Below are 18,500 nucleotides of genomic sequence, written 5' to 3' on the forward strand. Positions count from 1 at the left end.
AGGTTGATCTGATTTCTTTGGGGAAACACTAATGGATTTTAAATATTTTTTTACAACTTCATGTTTGGGATTTGGAGATATGGAATGTGACCGGGAAGTTGGAGGTGACGGTGAAGGAGTTTTACTCTTAGAATGGCTTTCTGATTTATATTTACTTTCCATTCACAACCCTGGCCCGCATTCTAGTGCCAAAATGTTGAAGCCTTGAAATTCGCTGCGACAATCAGGGACTTGAATATCGTCCCTTATTCGTTTGGGTTGGTGGCTTCGACTGTATTTATGGGACCAGTTTCCCAATCTTGAAAATATGGTAGGATGGGGTATGCATTTTATTATAAAAGTTGATTCGGTAGGGTTTCAACAAAAAAATCAAACTATCTATATATATTACTAGTTACCTGGGCTTTAAATCAATATTTGTGCAATCTAGATAAATGACTACCTTGAATGATAATGAATATTATTCATACAAGAAGTATAAAACATTCATAAAACAACTATTTCGATTGAATAGTTAACCGAAATGGTTGACTGTAAAACGTATCGCATCAAATATTTAATAGAATTTTTCTTATCAAAATTAAAAACATGACATATCACCTATATTTCAAAAGTGAAGGAATAACAGGTTGTATTAAAACATAATTGACAAACAATGTACATATAGAAGAAACAACATAACAGTTCATAAAATAATCACTACGCAATGATAAACGTATCCAATGCGAGATAATTGATCAATAGATAATAAAGCTGCAATCCATGTGTTTTCTCCAAGATTGATCACAGAAAAACAGAAGTGCAATTCTTAGCAAACTTTCTCAAATAAACTTTCATGGACTAGATCTTCAAAATTAAAGAAAAACTTTAAAAAGTACATGAGTTTATGATATTTAAAGAGTCTCAAATAAAATTGTCAGACCCCTTTCTAAATACATGAAAGGGGTTTAAATATAAAAAAATATTACAAAAATAGCTAAGCACTAAATTCTGAGGAGTGAAACAACTCTCCTTAGAATCAGTGCCAAAAATGCAAAACTAAAATTGATCTAAAATTTAAAAATCTGATCTTGATTGGTGTTGGCTCCTCATTTGCTTCCACTTCTCATAGATATCCATCATAGCTTGAAATCCTAGAGGCTTCCTTATGCTTATCTTTGTTTGTCCCGCATAAACTATATTTGATCGTGATGGCGTTATATGAATGATAGAATTGGTAAAGCATCATAGTGCCATCAATTGACTATGCAATTTTACCAGATATGACCAATAAGCCTCCCAATTCAAATGCAACAACTATTTGATCAGTTGTTCTTTTGCTGCAAGACTTTCATGCCAACTTGACTGCAAATCATCAATCTCAAGAATATTTCCTGGTGAACATCTTTGAATAAAACCAGTTCTATCCATCTTGTGCTTGCTCAGATTTGACCTCCATTGTTTTATAACTTCGGAGGGTTCTTCATTTGCAGTAGAAAATTTCTCCACAAATGCTTTATCATAAAGCTTGTGCGGTGGTGGTAAATGATACATTCTTCTGATATCCTCTGCTTTAAAGGAGCCGATGACCACTTTCCTCGAGGTCACGAATTCTCTGTCCTCAATATTCACATTTTCAATAACTCATTTCACCATATCACTATAGGGTAATAATTTTGGCCTAGTTGCTACCTTATGCAAAACATAGCATGCAAATTCAGGATAAGAAGCATCTGAGGATTGAATATCATCTATCATGGCTTCCTTTTGTATTTCCTTCTCAAACAGATCATAAGAATTTCCCCAAGAGCCAGCACCACACTCTAGAATACTTGAAGTTATATCAGAAAACAAAGGTGATGATTCTAGTACATATCCAATCGTAGACTATGTAACCTTTCCCTTATTCATCTTGACCATCCAGCCAAGTAGTTGAGTCTTTGTTATAGTCCTGTCACCAGAAAACCTTATTCAAATTAATGAAACTAAAATAGTTAAATGCACTCGTAATGGTGAGAAGACATCGAATTTCTTGAGCCGTAGGATCATAAATATCCATAACCTGAAATGATATCCACGTAAGATTCAGATTAACTCACATTAATGTAGTCTATTTCTAACGATATTTTCGGAGGAGATCATTAAAAATTGTTAACGTACCATCCTTAATACGTGAAATATAATTTAATGACGTGTTAGTGGATCTGTATTCTCTTGTAAATTGACAATTCACAATGTCACATGATATGTTTGATTGCCATTTTTGTGATTCTGCGGTTTGCGAGATTGCGATCCAATGGATGCGAACATGTCTTGATATTACAATTAGTTCGTTTATCAGGTCCATCGTCATATCACAATACGTAAAGGAAGGTTTAACATGTTTTATTGCTTTTTTGCAATGCGAAAAGTTTGACATGACGTATCGCAAATCAGTGATGTTTCAATTGGTAACATTAACTATTGCACACAAGACCTTGCGAAATGCGATTTAATCTTTGGAGCAGGGTTCTTGGATTTTTGTTTAGATTTTAATGGATTTTAAATCAAATTATTTTCTAATGGGTCCCCATTTGTTATCTAAAGGATTTTTTCAAATGGGGGGGTTATTGTACAACACAACACACACTAACTATCAAATCATTGTTTTTTCAACAAGAGCTAGGTGAAAGAAGAGCGAAATGGATGACTGGTTTACATGAATACGATCTTGAGTTCAAACCAGTTCACACCATCAAAGGCCATGGTCTATGCCAACTAGTAGTAGAAGCAACAAATGCACCAGAAGATGACTCTTCTGGATGGGAGAAGGATATTGAAATGTACAATATCGAACAAGCTACCCCCACTGACAGACCAACCTCTTGGTATGCAGATTTGAGATAGTATCTTGAACATGATACTCTTCCCTCCCATTTGTCAGTGAGATAGAAGAGGGAAATTAAATTGAAAGATTTATCTTATCAGTTGGTACACGAAGTGATTTTTAGAAAGCACCATAACGAAGTCTGAAGTAGATGCTTGGAAGCACAAGATTTGGAAAAGGTACTACATGACCTCCATGAAAGATGAGTCGTGTAACATTTTGTGGGTGACACTACTGTACACATTATGCGGGTTGATTTCTATTGGCCCACACTTTTCAAAGATGCTCATTCTTATGCCCGCAAGTGTCTTGTTTGTCAGAAATGTGCTGGCCAAGAAAAGAAGTCAACCGCCCATTGAAAACTATCGTTATAGAAGAACCATTCCAACAATGGGGATTAGATGTTATTGGTTAGATTTTTCTGCACTCATCAAAGCAACACCACTATATCCTCACTGTTACAAACTACTTCACACAGTGGACAAAAGAGGTTCACGTTAGGCAAGTGAATGATCAAGAACTCATTAGCTTCCTCAAGCAGAATATTATTACCAAGTTCGGTGTTCTGACTTCACTTGTTTTTGACAATGCAATGTATTTTTAATCACTAAAGCTATATGATTTTGCATTGGAAAATGACATAGTATTGAAACATTTAGCTAACTACTTTGCAGGGAAACAATCTTGTTGAGTTGACCAATAAGAACCTCATATGTTTCATTAAAATGATCGTCTTCACTGAACAAAGGAACTGACACACTTCTTTGGTGAATGCCCCATGGGTTGACTGTGTTGTACCCAAACCTTCTCTGAATGCCTCTCCTTACTTCCTAGTGTATGGAAAAGAATTCATCTTACCTCCAAACATTTACCTACCATTCCTTCAACTTTCACAAGAATCCCAGGGTAACTGCTGCCTCTTGGTTCAAAGTAGGATAGAAACTCTCTTGAAGGTGTAGGAAGCAAGAAAGAGAGCCAAAGAAAAAATTTCTCTTCATAAGAGTCATATCAATAGATGGTTTAATAAGAAGTATGCAAGAAAATGGAATTTAGTGTAGGTGACCTAGTATTAAAGTGGGATAAAACCCACAAAGAGAAAGGAAACGCACTAAGTTCCAATCCTTGTGGATAGGACTTTATGTTGTTAATGAAAAGATTGGTCATTACACTTATCATCTCAAATCCTTGGACAGGAAGACTGACTCTCTTCCTGTAAATTCCCAAGATTTGAAACAATATTTTCAATGAGATTCTAGGGTTGTGCCCTACCTTATGTGCATAGTTTGTTGTTTTTGTTTGTTTTCCATATTCAGTTATGTTTCCTTTCATTCATATGAATAAATGTTGTTTGTAAGCGTGTTTTCTAGTTCCAATGTATGTGGAAGAATTGAAAAGAGTCTTGTGACACTACAACATTTGGCTAACCTTCAATCCTTCTTCTTTGTCTTGGTTACACTTTTTGGTTGATCATGTTCTAATGGAAAATATGATCCTTATGTAAGGAAAGCTTTGTGTTGAACCATGGTATCCACGTCTATTATGGAAACCTCCTTCCTACACTCAGTTCTTTACGTTTCGGTGTTTTCCATGCTAATATGATCAAGTAGAGAAGGACAAGGGAAAAATATAAATGGGTAAACCAATATCAAAGGTTTTACATATGCTTCTTTGAAGGAACAACCACTTCTTCTCTCAATAAGTCGGGATCCCTCTTCCGCACATGAAATTAATAAGTGTCGATGCACAGTCTTATGTAAAATAAATAAATAAAGGGTGAAAGAAGAGAAATGCTTCCTACGTTGGGAGGTGAAGCAAGAAACTCCGCTGGGGTACTGTCCAAGATCATTGGTAGCAGAGTAATGGTTGTGTTCCTGAAGTGACTCTGTTGGGGTATTTTCCATGCCTGTTAGTAGTGGTGCAACACCAGAGATGAAAAACTATTCTAACATAGTTATGGATGAAACATAAAATATTACCTCAAAATGGGTACTCGAGCCCTAAAACCCAAAAAAAACATGAAAAAACAACCCAGAAATGAAAATTGTTTATTCCAGAACGATGTTTTTTTTAGGGTAAAATTTCAACAATTTTTTTAAATGGAAGTAAAAGACATTTTTTTTGAAAAATGGATGAAAAAACACCCTTAAAAAAATTGTTTATTCTAGAATAACAAAAAAAAATCGGGTTACAATTTTGACCATTTTTAGCAAATGGAGTTAAAGAGAAAATATCCGAACTTTGAAAAATTGTAAAATTCCAACAATTCTCGGACATGATGTTAAAGATAAAATATCATGTCTCGAATCCTTAATAATTCCAACTATTTCCATCCATGTTGTTAAAGATAAAATATCTTGCCTCTAAAAAACCTTGAAATTGTAATTGTTTTTAACCATAGCATTAAAGATAAAATATCATGACTTAGAAAAACATTAAAATCTTGACAATTTTTCAACCATGCAATTAAAACCAAATATTATGACTACAAAAAAGTCTCAAGTTTTCAAAATATTCAACCATGACATTATGGAAAAATTTTATGACTAAAAAAACTTTAAAAATGAACACCTGAATGAAAGAGTTATTATACCAAAAGTAATTTTTTTAAAATGTTAAATGTATAACGATTTTAAAATCCTAGCCTAAGACAACTTGAGACATTGCAAAAAAAAATAAAAATCAACTATCAAATTGACACGCAGTGTAGGTGAGCTCAACCCATTGTAATGAAAACTTAAAGGCCAACCATGAAATTAACACATTGTGGGGCAAACTCGATTCATTGTAACGAAAACATTAAAATCAACTAACAAATTGCACATAATGAGATCGGGTTGCTAGACAAGCATCGACACGGACCCTACAAAATTTATATATATATATAGATAGATATATACATATCAAAGAAAGATACATATGAAAACAAAAATTCAAATATTGAAAAAATAAATAAATAATAACAAGTAATAAAACATTAAAAAAAAACATGACAAAAAAATCAAATATAAAAAATTATAATAATGACATAAAAAGAACTATAAAATGTAAAAAAAATTAACCATACCATGTAAAAAAAAAGAGTTAAAAAAAAAAATTACAAAAAATAAAATACAACATTAAAAAAAATTAAAAACTTAAAAAAAATGAAAATCCCATGCCCACCCTGAGGCCCAACCAACCGGCCCGAGGTGGCAAGGGGATGATTCATGACAAAAGATAAATCAAATATCATTACATTAAAAAAATAAAATAAAAAATCAAAATCAAAATTAACTTGAAAAATGAAAATTTTTAATAAAAAATAAATCAATAAAACAAAAACAAAAATTTTAAAAATATATATAATCTAAGAAAAAAAGACCATTTTGTTAAAGTTAAAAAAAAAAAACAAAAACATCATTTAAATTGGTAATAAAAGTAAATAAAAGAAAAATAAAAATAAAAACAAAAATAAAATAAATTCAAAACAATTAAAAAAAATAAATTATCAACCAAAAAAACAAAAAACAAAAAAACACATTTAAAAAAAAAAAAAAATTCAAAACAATTGAAAAACAAAACAAAACAAAACAAAACCAAAAAAGTAAAAAAAAATTAAAATTAAAATTGAAAAACATTTAAATTTAAAAATAAAAATAAAAATATTAAAAAGAAAATTATTAAAAAAAACAATTGAAAAAATTATTAAATAATAGTTAAAAAGAAAATTATTAATTGAGAAAAGTTTTTCGACGTAAATCACATGATAGAATAATTGTCGACGCATTTCGAACCAACAAGTGTGGTTCATCATCAGGACAAATTGAAGAACCAGATAATCGCTGCATATTAAATAGGGAGAACAGATCATCCAACTGCTAGGTTTGACTAAAAACAACTATATTGAAAAAAAACGGCTATATTAGGACAGGCCTGATAAACGGCTAAGAATGACCAAAAACAATTAGAATTAATTATTCAACATGTTTAATTAAATAATATTATTATGTTAAAATATTATTTTAATATTTATTATGAGATATTTAGGTGAAAAAATAATCATATTTATTAATAATATTAGGGGATATTATATTAAAAATGCTAGAAATAATATATCTAAGGATACTCATTGTTAGTAATCAGAAGGATTTAATAATAATTAAAAATAAATATTATACTATTATTATAATAATGTCATGGTATTCAACTTATTATTAATGTCTAGTGTAACAAATTAATATAAATCTAATAAAAGTAATATTATTATTATTATTATTAAAAGTAATATTCGTTATGATAATGGTATTATTCTTACTATTACTGGTTAGGGTATCAATATATTAGTATTCTAATTCCAGAGAATTTAGTAATAGTAGGGATTTATTTTAATGTTATTAATAATGTAATAGGGTTATAATAATAGTATTCTATTAAGGGATGGATAACTAACCAACATAGAATTTATTAGAAAAGCCGTCTGCATAAATTTGTATTTTAAATGCTATATAATTTAACCCTATAAGAAAGGAATGAAAAGAATTCAATGAAGATTTTCCACAGAGGATCAAAAAACTATGGCTAAAGAAAGAAGGTTAAAGGATATCAAGGGGATATCCCAAGAACAAGATATTAAAAGAGGGAAAGGAGGAAGGGGAGGAAATGACTAGGAGGTGATTGCCGGGACCCAGCAACTACTGATCTTCCAACCGTCATCTCTATTGAGATTTCTTGGCCTTCTTTCAATATCAAGGGCTTCCCTAAATTTTCGGTGGTGGAACTGTGGAACTCTAGCAATAACATTGGCCTCCTCAATACATACATGATGTTTGGTCTTTTCTATATTGAGGAGGCCGATGTTATTGCTAGAGTTCCGGAGTTCCACCACCGAAAATTTAGGGAAGCCATTGAGATTGAAAAAAGGCCAAGCAATCTCAATAGAGATGATGGTTGGAAGATCAGAAGTTGCTAGGTCCCGGCAATCACCTCATAGTCATTTCCTCCCCTTCCTCCACTTCCTCTTTTAATATCTTGTTCCTGGGATATCCCCTTGATATCCTTTAACCTTCTTTCTTTAGCCATAGTTCTTTGATCCTCTGTGGAAAATCTTCCTTGATTTCTTTTCATTCCTTTCTTATAGGGTTAAATTATATAGCATAAGATATTTAAATTACAAATTTATGCAGACGGCTTTTCTAATAAATCTATGTTGGTTACTTACCCATCCCTTAATAGAATACTATTATTATAACACTATTACATTATTAATAACATTACAATAAATCCTTACTATTACTAAATTCCCTGGAATTAGAATATTAATATATTGATACCCTAACCAGTAATAATAAGAATAATACCATTATCTTTTTTTTATTAACAGAGGAATCGACAATTGGAACAGCCTCGCAACTTGCGTTACACAGGGTCGATTCTGACCGCTACCACTATAACCCTTAGGAAACTGTGCCCGCTCCTCTCCACAGCTCCGGGTTAGTCCCGGGAACTGAACTTGTGACCTTCAGTACAGAGCCCGCCTTTCTAACGAACTTCACCGCATTGTGAATACCAATTCGCCTACCCCGGGGGGCTAAGAATAATACCATTATCATAACGAATATTACTTTTAATTCCAATATTAATAATAATAATATAATAATAACAATGATAATAATACTAATCTGAATGATCTAGTATATTTAATATAACATTTAATAATATACATAGATCTATTATTACTTATTTCTTTTTATTAGATTTATATTAATTAGTTACACTAGACATTGATAATAAGTTGAATACTATGACATTATTATAATAATAGTATAATATTTATTTTTAATTATTATTAAATCCTTCTGATTACTAACAATGAGTATGCCTAGATATATTTATTTCTAGCATTTTTAATATAATATCCCCTAATATTGTTAATAAATATGATTATCTTTTCACCTAAATATCTTATAATAAATATTAAAATAATATTTTAACATAACAATATTATTTAATTAAACATGTTGAATAATCAATTCTAACCGTTCTTAGTCATTCTTAGCTGTTTATCAGGTCTGTACTAATATAGCCATTTTTTTCAATATAGTTGTTTTTAGTCAAACCTAGCCATTGGATGATCTACTCTCCCTATTTAATATTCAGACATGATCTGAGTTTTCAACTTGTCTTGACGATGAACCACACTTGTTGGTTCGAAACACGTCAACAATTATTCTATCATGTGATTTACGCTTAAAAACTTTTCTCAATCTTGTTATGGATCACAGAAACCTCAACTCAACAAAATTATTAATGTTTTTATTTTATTTTCTATTTATTTTTTGTTTTTTGTTTTTGTTTTTTTTATTATTTTGTTTTTAAATTTTATTATTTTTTAGTTTTTTAATTATATATATATATATATATATATATATTTTTAATTTTGTTTTGTTTTTTTCTTTCTTTTAATTTCCTTTTTATGTTATTTCTTAATTTTGTTTTTTTTAATCTTGTTTTTAAATTTTTATAATCTAATTTTATAATTTTTTTTTTTTCTTTTTATGCTATTTCTTTATTTCTATAATTTTAATTTCAGAAAGGAATTCTGAATTTTTTTTTTTTAATTTTGTTTATTTAAATTATTTAATTTAAATGTCTTTTAATTTTTTTATTTTAGTTGATTTGTTTTCTTTAATTTTTTTTGTAATTATTTTAAGTTTTTGTTGTTGTTGTTGTTGTTTTTTTTTTCAATTAGGTTTTTATTTTTTATTTGTTTTTTAACTTAAAAAAATGTTTTTGGATTTTATTAAATTTTTTTGTTTTTTGTTTTTTCATATTTTTTTTACGAGTTAATTTTGGTTTTTTTTTTTTTTTTTTTTAGGTTTTTTGTTTTGTTTTTGTTTGTTTGTTTGTTTTTTTTTGTCATGTTTTTTTTTTTTTTTACTAACATGAAAATCACCAACATTTAAAAAAAAATATCCACACTTAATTCATTAGAAAATTTAAAGTGTAGAAACTAAGCCCTCTAAAAAAAAAGGGTTGATATTCATCAACACTTTTCAAAATCAAGATGAAAATCACTAACAAAAAAAAAATGTTCACACTTGATACATAAAAAAATTTAAAGTGTCAAAAATAAGCCCTTTAAAAAAATGTGTTGATGTTGCATCAACACTTTTCAAAATTAGCATGAAAATCACTAACATTTAAAAAAATGTGTTGATGCTACATCAACACTTTTCAAAATTAGCATGAAAATCACTAACATCGAAAAAAAAAAATGTTCATACTTGAAACATAAGAAAATTTAAAGTGCCAAAAATATGCTTAAAAAAAAAAGTGCATTCTGGCATCACCACTTTTCAAAATCGGGTGATTTTTTACTACCTCAAAAAAACGGTCACCAGTTCACTTTCCCGTTTGATCAGTAGCTATCTTTACTATGAAAATATAAAGTTCATGAATAACATTACCCTTCTCCTGATTCCAAACATTGTGATATGGCTAGATCTATGCGTCTGTTCAATTGAGGAAGGATAAAGGGGACTATGTTTATGCACGAGGTAAGTGGGGAAACCAAAGTGATTTGAATGATGAATCAATACTCCCTAAGGAACTAGACCCCGCACAAAATAAGTAACCATAGAAGAGAAGTTGGAATTCTACTAGTGTGTTGCCAAGTGTTGTCACTACTACAACAACCTCCAAAATTTTGGCCCACGTCCAAATTTTAGAGCCTACTTTTATTTTGCATAATATCTTCACAAGTATTAAGAGTCATCACATGTGTTTTCTTTAAGTATTATTGTCCCGTTTGAAAGAAAATCAAAGTGTCATATTTTAGCATGGAAAGCGTTGATCTAGGTTGATATTGGTGGCCACCTGCTTATTCCACTTGGAACCCCACTAATGTTTCTTTCATTTTTTCAGTTTCCTTATTTGTAGCACAATTTACTATTTTTGGAAGTTTTTTGGGTCCTGAACTTTCGCAGCTGTTTTAAGGCCCTAAACGATATTTTTTTGGGAAAACGGGGGCCAACAGTGGGTGATCGTTTGATTTTGGCCATCCAAAAGTTGTAGTCCTCAGATAGATATTTCTAATGAGGTATTGTTTGCATTAAATGGAGATCGTATGCAAAGTTACGACCCCAGGAAATTGATGTACCAGTTTACCCAAATTGGGCCCATAGCTTGGTGCTTCATCTCCTAGGGCTTGGTTTTTGGATGTTTAGGGTTTTCCATTGTTTCTCAATAATAAATAGGCCTTTGAGTCTCATTGTAACACAGTTCAAAGGCATGTATCCACCACATCTCTTCTTAGAGATAAGCTACCATTGCCCAAGCTAGTCTTATTCCCATTTTGTTTGTAAACATACTTCAGTATTTGATATTAATGAAATGAAGTGTTATTTCTGTTGCATCTCTGTATTTATAGTTATATTTGTAATTTTTTGCGTTCCTGTTTAAATTCGGATCAAGCGTTCAACATTACACAAATATAGTTTTGTTTTGTTTCAAGGGATGATCTTCATGTTAATGATTCATTCTTATCATGGAGACAAGTATCACACTCATTTCCAAAGTTTTAAGCATTGTCGCACAAGTTTCATCATTGTCATCATGAAGTGTATCTTCATTGTCGCACTTGGGAAATTTTGTTGCAATGTCTTCGCATTGAGGAAAATATGTTTCCCATGTGTTCTGGGTGATCTATGTTGTGTCTTGAAGTATTCTAAGTGTGTGATAATGCTAAAGCTTGTCCTTGTTCATTTTCACTCATTCATCCCACACTTAGCCAAATCTAGAAAAATTCTCGACCAATCAACCTGGCATCACTCAGCCTTCCTGAACTGCACACTACATAGTCTCAGTCCTCAAGCTTCTACCTTGCCTCTTGGCATTGTGCAATGTACAGTCCTTGCCTTTGAGAACTGCACAGTGCGCAGTCTCAGTGCTCAGTCCCAACCCTTGAGCTCCAAAACTATACAGTCCCTGACTTTAGTTAGTCTCCTTTATGCAATGAGCAATCTCAAGAATCGTGCCTTAGCCTTGAGCCCTTGAAATACACAACTATGCAATCCCTTCACCTCTTTCCCTTTGGAACTATGTAGTGACCATCTTCAAGCCTCAAGTCCTCATCCTGCCCCATTGAGCCCCTCAACTATGCAGATGGCTAACCCTAGTCTGCCTGAACTGTGTACTGCGCAGTCTCAAGGCTTAGTCCTGACCCCTGACTTCCTTAGTTGTGCAACTGTGCAATCCTTGAGCCTATCTCTCAACCTGTCTCCCGGTTCCAACTGAGTCAGTGGTTATCATGAAGCATGTCTGGTCATGAGTGGGTTTTAGGTGTATGTATTCTATCATCTTATGATATGAGGATGATGAAGGATATGGAGAGGGAGACCCTGTTAGGAAAACAAGTTGATCAATCAAGAAAGATAAAGGGACACCAGATTGTGACAAAAACTGAAGATTAAGATCACATTTAAGACTCCTTATCTTCAAGCCATGGGGATGAGGAAGAAGAAGAGCATGTTCCATCTCTGAAGAAGACATGAGGAAAGAAACAAAAAAGAGTGGCTTGACATTGTCGTGTCATCAGCGTTATGTCATGAGTCATCATTTTCCACATCATTTGTGGATTATGTAAATTCAATATTGGAGAAATGTAATGTAAAATGGAAGTCCAAAAGACATGTATAGAATGTGAAATATCATCTAAGAGTCACAAGGTCATAGAGAAGTCAAACATTCATGAGGGTAGTCCAAGAGTCACAAAGGAGATGAATGATCATCCCATTTGTTATATATACACCCTCATCACTCATGTAAAGGACTTTTCACCTTGGCTCCTCCTACTGGGTGTTGGGATAGGGTCTCCTGGGTCAGTTTTGGGGTTAAGATAACCTAATTTTTGGTACAATTTTTGTAAATATGTAAAGTCTCCATGATTTGTGGATGTAGAGTGCGCAGATGAATAAGATTCAAAGGGGTTTAGCCCCTTGTTTTATGTTAAGTTTGAGTCGGTTTTGAGATTCAACCATGGTCTGCGGACCATGGCATTGTATGAAAAAAGATATAAATAGATGTGGCTTAGAGAGTCTAAGCCAATAAGGAAGAAGTAGTAGGAGGAAGGGATGGAAAAGGGAAGTGAGTAAGATAGAGGAAAGGGTTTGCAGCTGAGTGCACAAAGGTCTAGGTAGAGTCCACAGTTAAGTGTGTAGGGTAGTTTTTGAGTGTGTAACCTTGAATTGAAGATCAATAAAGACAGTTTCCGAAGAATTCTTGCGTATTTCTGTTATTTCTGTTAATATTATATGTTGTCAACGAATAATGTGTCTTATGGAATATTGATTGAATGTTATGCGATTCTCTTGAATAAGTGTTATTGATGTACACAATGCATGTTTAAATACTTTCACGAAGACTCTGATAAATTCTATGATGTTTATTAATAACTTAAGTAAATCTATTCGAATCCTAATTTAGGAATTCCCTCTGATGTGCGTAAGTAGACAAATTAACCATTGAAGGTTCGCAAGGACGAATCGTAGACCTTCGCGAAGGTACGGAGGTTGTTTAACAAAGTTTTAGCGATGAGCCCTAAGAAGTTATCGATCTGCGCAAAGGCAGATTTTAGGCGGTAGAAGACATCACACTAGTCTATCGATGTAGAGACTTGGTTCTTGCATCCCCCCCATACTGCTTCGAGTGAGACTGTACCTTGAGCTACATGGGTTTTTGACGAATGGGCTAGTAGTGTAGGGTTTTGTTGGTTGGCGTAGCTAACTATGAACCTGGGTCAGGACCCTCTAAGCCAACAATGGTTTCATTGTCAGGACTGGGATCTGCTTGAAGGAGATGTGTGATGTCGGATCATTGGAATTCGACGAAGAAAGAAATTGAAAAGTGGTTGGATCGGAAGATTCCCGAGTTTACGGCGCAAGAAAACAAGATTCTGCGCTTGTCAAAGGAAGAGTGGTTGAACATGTATCTTTATACATAGATACACGAGATTTCTTCTGCACTTTTCCCATTGAACTGTATGAGTGGTTAGCTAAATTAATAGATAGTCAAGGAAGGTGGAAGCTCGATAGTCCTATAGTGTGGACTCTAGAATTAGTGCGACGATTAGAGGCCTTTGAAAACAAGATCGTGTAGGTTGTTGATCATTGGCCCGATCGAATTATGGGTGGATTTGTTACAGAATTTGCATTTGATACCTCGGTCAGCTATAATGAAGCGGAGTGACAATTTTTCAAAGGACTGCATGATAAGTATTTAAGATCATTGAATACTTGGATTAAAATGTTGTTATGTGAAAAACAGGTGATGCCATTGCCTTGATATTCGAAGCTACGCGAAGCAAAAGACTATTCGGAGATTGAGAAAGATCAGGTCCAGACTGTACTCTGTTGATTGGATCTCCTTCAATCGATGATGAAGGAGTGGTACAGGCTTCACTGTGAAGTGCTTGCTGCGAACACATCATCCTTCCACTCCACGTCCACCCGCACCTCCACCGCATACACCTTTGCCCACACCTCTACCACCTTTCAACATGGCAAACACGATGAAGCTACCGATTTTCAAGGGCATAGGGAGTGAAGATACAGATTAGTTTTGGTTTGTTGCGAATGCTGTTTGGACAATACAACAGATTATTGATGATAACATAAATAAGGCACAGTTTGTTACTGCTTTGTAGGATCGTGCGCTAACTTGGTATATTAAGTATTTTTCTGATAATCATCTTGCATCGCTGGCAGAGACCAAGGCATCTTTAAACAAGGAGTTTAGTAAGACTAAGTATGACTCACATTGAGTAATTGGATTCAAGGAAATCATGATGAGGGTCGATGAGACGCCTTGGGAATTAGATCAAAGGTTGAATTGTCAGATTCGAGAAGCTAACATGAAGCTCAAAAATAGTCTGTATCGAGAATGGTTATATCTTCACTTTTACCCCACCTGAGAATTTCTCTTTCACAATAGAATATTGGAACACATGAAGAAGCCTTGGAAACCATGGTGAGGTTGCATGCATCACCTATTTAGGATGTGACCTTGGGGGTACAACAGATCCACTCTCAGTTACAAAGCCTACACCTAAAATTATAGAGTTGGAAGAAAGACAAGGAGACTAAACTAGAAGTGCGCGCGAAAGTTTGGTGTTTGGAGTGCAAGGGCCAAGGGCACGATAAAGACCATTGTCCAGTGTACGGGAATTATATTGTAAGAGGGGGGCCAATTCCCTTGAAGCTAGAAGCCCCAGTAGGGCTCAGCATGGGGGTTGTGCTATGGTGCGCTATTTGTCAGGTTGTTGGACAACATGTGACAGATAATTGTCATTTACTTCAAAAGTTCGTTTAGACACCCCAGTAGTTGTTATGTAACTTATGCAAATAGGTGGGCCACGATTAGCGCCACTGTCGAAGCTATGAGCTGATGATGGAAAGAAAACCTACATACCGGATGCAAGCAGAAACTTGGCTTCCATCGCAGAGTGCCGGAGGAGTGCACATAGATTATCAGGGATGAGGATGGGACCAAGGAGGAGGAGGACCTAGTAGAGGTCGTGGTCATATTATCTGCTACAACTGCGGATAGACAGGGAACTACGTGTGAGAGTGTCAGAATCAGACATGCCCATCATGTCAATACTGCATCCAGTTTGACCATACTATAGAATAATTCCCGATACGGATAGCTAAAATGAAAGAGAAGGAAGGACAACCTCAGTAGCCTACGTAGAAATTATAGATGATGAGAGATGAGCCCCGCAATGAGGCTCAAAATGTGAATATAGTGCTGAGAAGTGGAATAACGACTGGTGATGATAAAAGTAAATAGCTTGAAGAGGATGGATGGGTCTGCAAGGCCCCAAAGAAGGAAGTTGGCTTTAATTTGGATCATGCTAAGGAAACATTTATGGAAGCCAAGAAGAGCTTCGGTGAGACCTCCACCTCAAGAAGCCATGACAAGGTGCAAGAAACTAGTGTTCTTGTAGAGGTTGATCCCTCTGTACTCACTATGTTTTTGGAGACCTGCATAAAACTGTTGCATAATAGAAAAGTTTTGGAAGGCCTACAGGAATTAAAAAAATAATGTTCCAGTAAAGAGAAGGTCCTTGATGGACACCGGGTGGTCACAAAATTGGCAAACATAAGGCACGAACAGGGCGTGAGATGACGCTCACAGTGCATATAGGTGAATATGAGATGGACCAGGCCATTTTGGATATGGGGTCTGATGCAAATGTATTACCAAAACAAACATGGGAAAGAATGGGGAGACTTGTGCTGCAGTGGTCTCCGATTCAGCTTAGGATGGAGAACCAATAGAAAATCATCCCCATGGGATGATTATATGGAGTAACCGTTGATATAGAAGGTGTGAGTGCAATGGCCGACTTTGAGGTTATAAAGATCGTCGATGATAGTAATCCATACCCCGCGCTCCTAGGAATTGACTAGGCCATTGATATGAATGTGGTCATCAATTTGAAGAAGAGGACAATGTCATTTGAAAGAAAATCACTTCGGTTTGTAGTACCATTGGAACCTGCAGAAGGGGTGCGTGTAGAAATTTTGAATAATTTAACACATATTCAACAGAGATTATCCTGATCATGTACTATTGTGGAATACATACACAATACATAAGCTCCTCTATGTTGATCATCAATATAGCAGCATCAATAACAATAAAACATCAAGAGCATTCACACATTAACACAGTATGTAACCTGGGGAAAGCATCTCGCTAAAAACCCCAACTATCTGTATATTAATTATTGAGACCATCTAACATTACAAAGTACAATGCTTATCACAAGCAATCCAGTACCAATTCCACCTGTTACACACAATACAGCTCAGATCTGATCTCCAAATCTATTCCACTGCTTGCCTGCCTCCACTGCTCAATACCTGCTCAAGAATGAATGAGAATGGTTTACCAAACTCGTATTTCACCTCCAAAGAATCACTCACACTATGTTAGACGTGAGTAGAGGCTATAATACTGGGAAAATACATGAGAAAACTCATTGGCATACTCAATCCCTTGATTGTGCAAATCCTCATGCACAACTATAGTCACAACTGATAGCAATATGATCCTCTAACACCTGTCCCTGTTGAACTGAACATGCACTGACATGCAACTTAGTTAACTGATGTATTCTATAGTTGTATTATGAGTTAATAATTAGTTTAACAACTCATCATTATTCTATTTGCAGTTAGACTAACTACAACTAGTTTAACCAAGTCAAACTCAACACAACTCCATCAACTCTACAATCAACTCCACCAAACTCAACTGATTGAGTTCTAACTGAAGTCATGCATGCAACAACTCAACTGACTCATAAGAAAAGTGTACTTCCTTCTGACAGTTGCATGGGCCACATCTGTAGCTCAAACTGAAGTGCTCCAAGAGAATAAGATCAAGTTTATAGTCCAAATATTATTATGAGACAATAATATTTGACTTTTCTATTTTGGACAGGCAATCTAAAAATAGACTTTGATCACTCCTGCTGTGATCACTCCTGCTGTGGTCACTTCTACTGTGATCACTCCTGCTGTGGTCACTCCTGTTGTGATCATCCCTGTTGTGGTCACTCCTGCTGTGATCATCCTTGCTGGGATCCAAAAGTAGAACTTGTGCCATAGTTTGCCTGCGGGCCCACTTAGTGAAGGCGACTCTTTTCACTAAGCTCCATCATCTTGTTGCAATCTCAACACTCCCTCTCGACAAGATATGGATTATCAGCAACCCCTATCCTGCCTCGGTGGTACTCGAATTTGCTCCTGGTGAGAGCCTTCGTCAGAATATCAGCATCTTGATCCTCTGTTGGAATGTATGAAAGCAACATGATCCTCCGCTGCACACAATCTCTGATATGATGGTACCTGATGTCAATATGCTTAGATCTATGATGAAATACAGGATTAGCCAAGAGTTTAATGCAACTCTGGTTATCATAGTAAATCACAGTAGGATCCAAATGAGAACCAAACAAACCAACTAGGGTCTTCCTCATCCATATAGCCTCGCATGCAGCCAAACTTGCTGCCATATACTCGGCCTTCGCTGAACTGAGTGCCACGGATCTCTGCTTCCTGCTGTACCAAGAAACTGCTGCCGATCCAATACTGAAGACCCCTCCTGATGTGCTCTTTTTGTCCGTTGGGCTCCCTGCCCAATCTGCATCCGTGAAGCCACATAGCTTCACCTCATCCTCCTGTCTGTACCACAAACCATATCCCGATGTGCCTCTCAAGTAGCGCAATACATGCTTGCTCGCCTTCCAGAAGAGCTTGGTAGGCTTAACCATAGCTTGTGAAAGTTGGTTAACTGCATAGCATATATCAGGTCATGTATTAACCAAATACATCAGCGACCCCACCAACTATCGATAAACAATGGCATCCACTTCTTCTCCTGAAGTAGCATCCTCCTTCCTCCAACCTCCAGGAAGAGGAGTATCAACAGGCTTGTAGCCATGCATTTTGAACTTCTCCAGTATCTCCCGAGCATACTTGCCCTGAGAAACAAACAGTCCACCACTGCGCTGCCATATTTCCAATCCTAGGAAATAGTGAAGGAGGCCCAAGTCCTTCATCTCAAACTCTGTAGCAAGATCCTTCTTGCATGACAGTATCAACAGCTC

This window comes from Pinus tabuliformis, chromosome 5_2 (genome assembly GCF_031772625.1).
Source record: "Pinus tabuliformis cultivar Carrire ecotype Pingquan chromosome 5_2, CPIR1, whole genome shotgun sequence".
NCBI lineage: Eukaryota > Viridiplantae > Streptophyta > Pinopsida > Pinales > Pinaceae > Pinus > Pinus tabuliformis.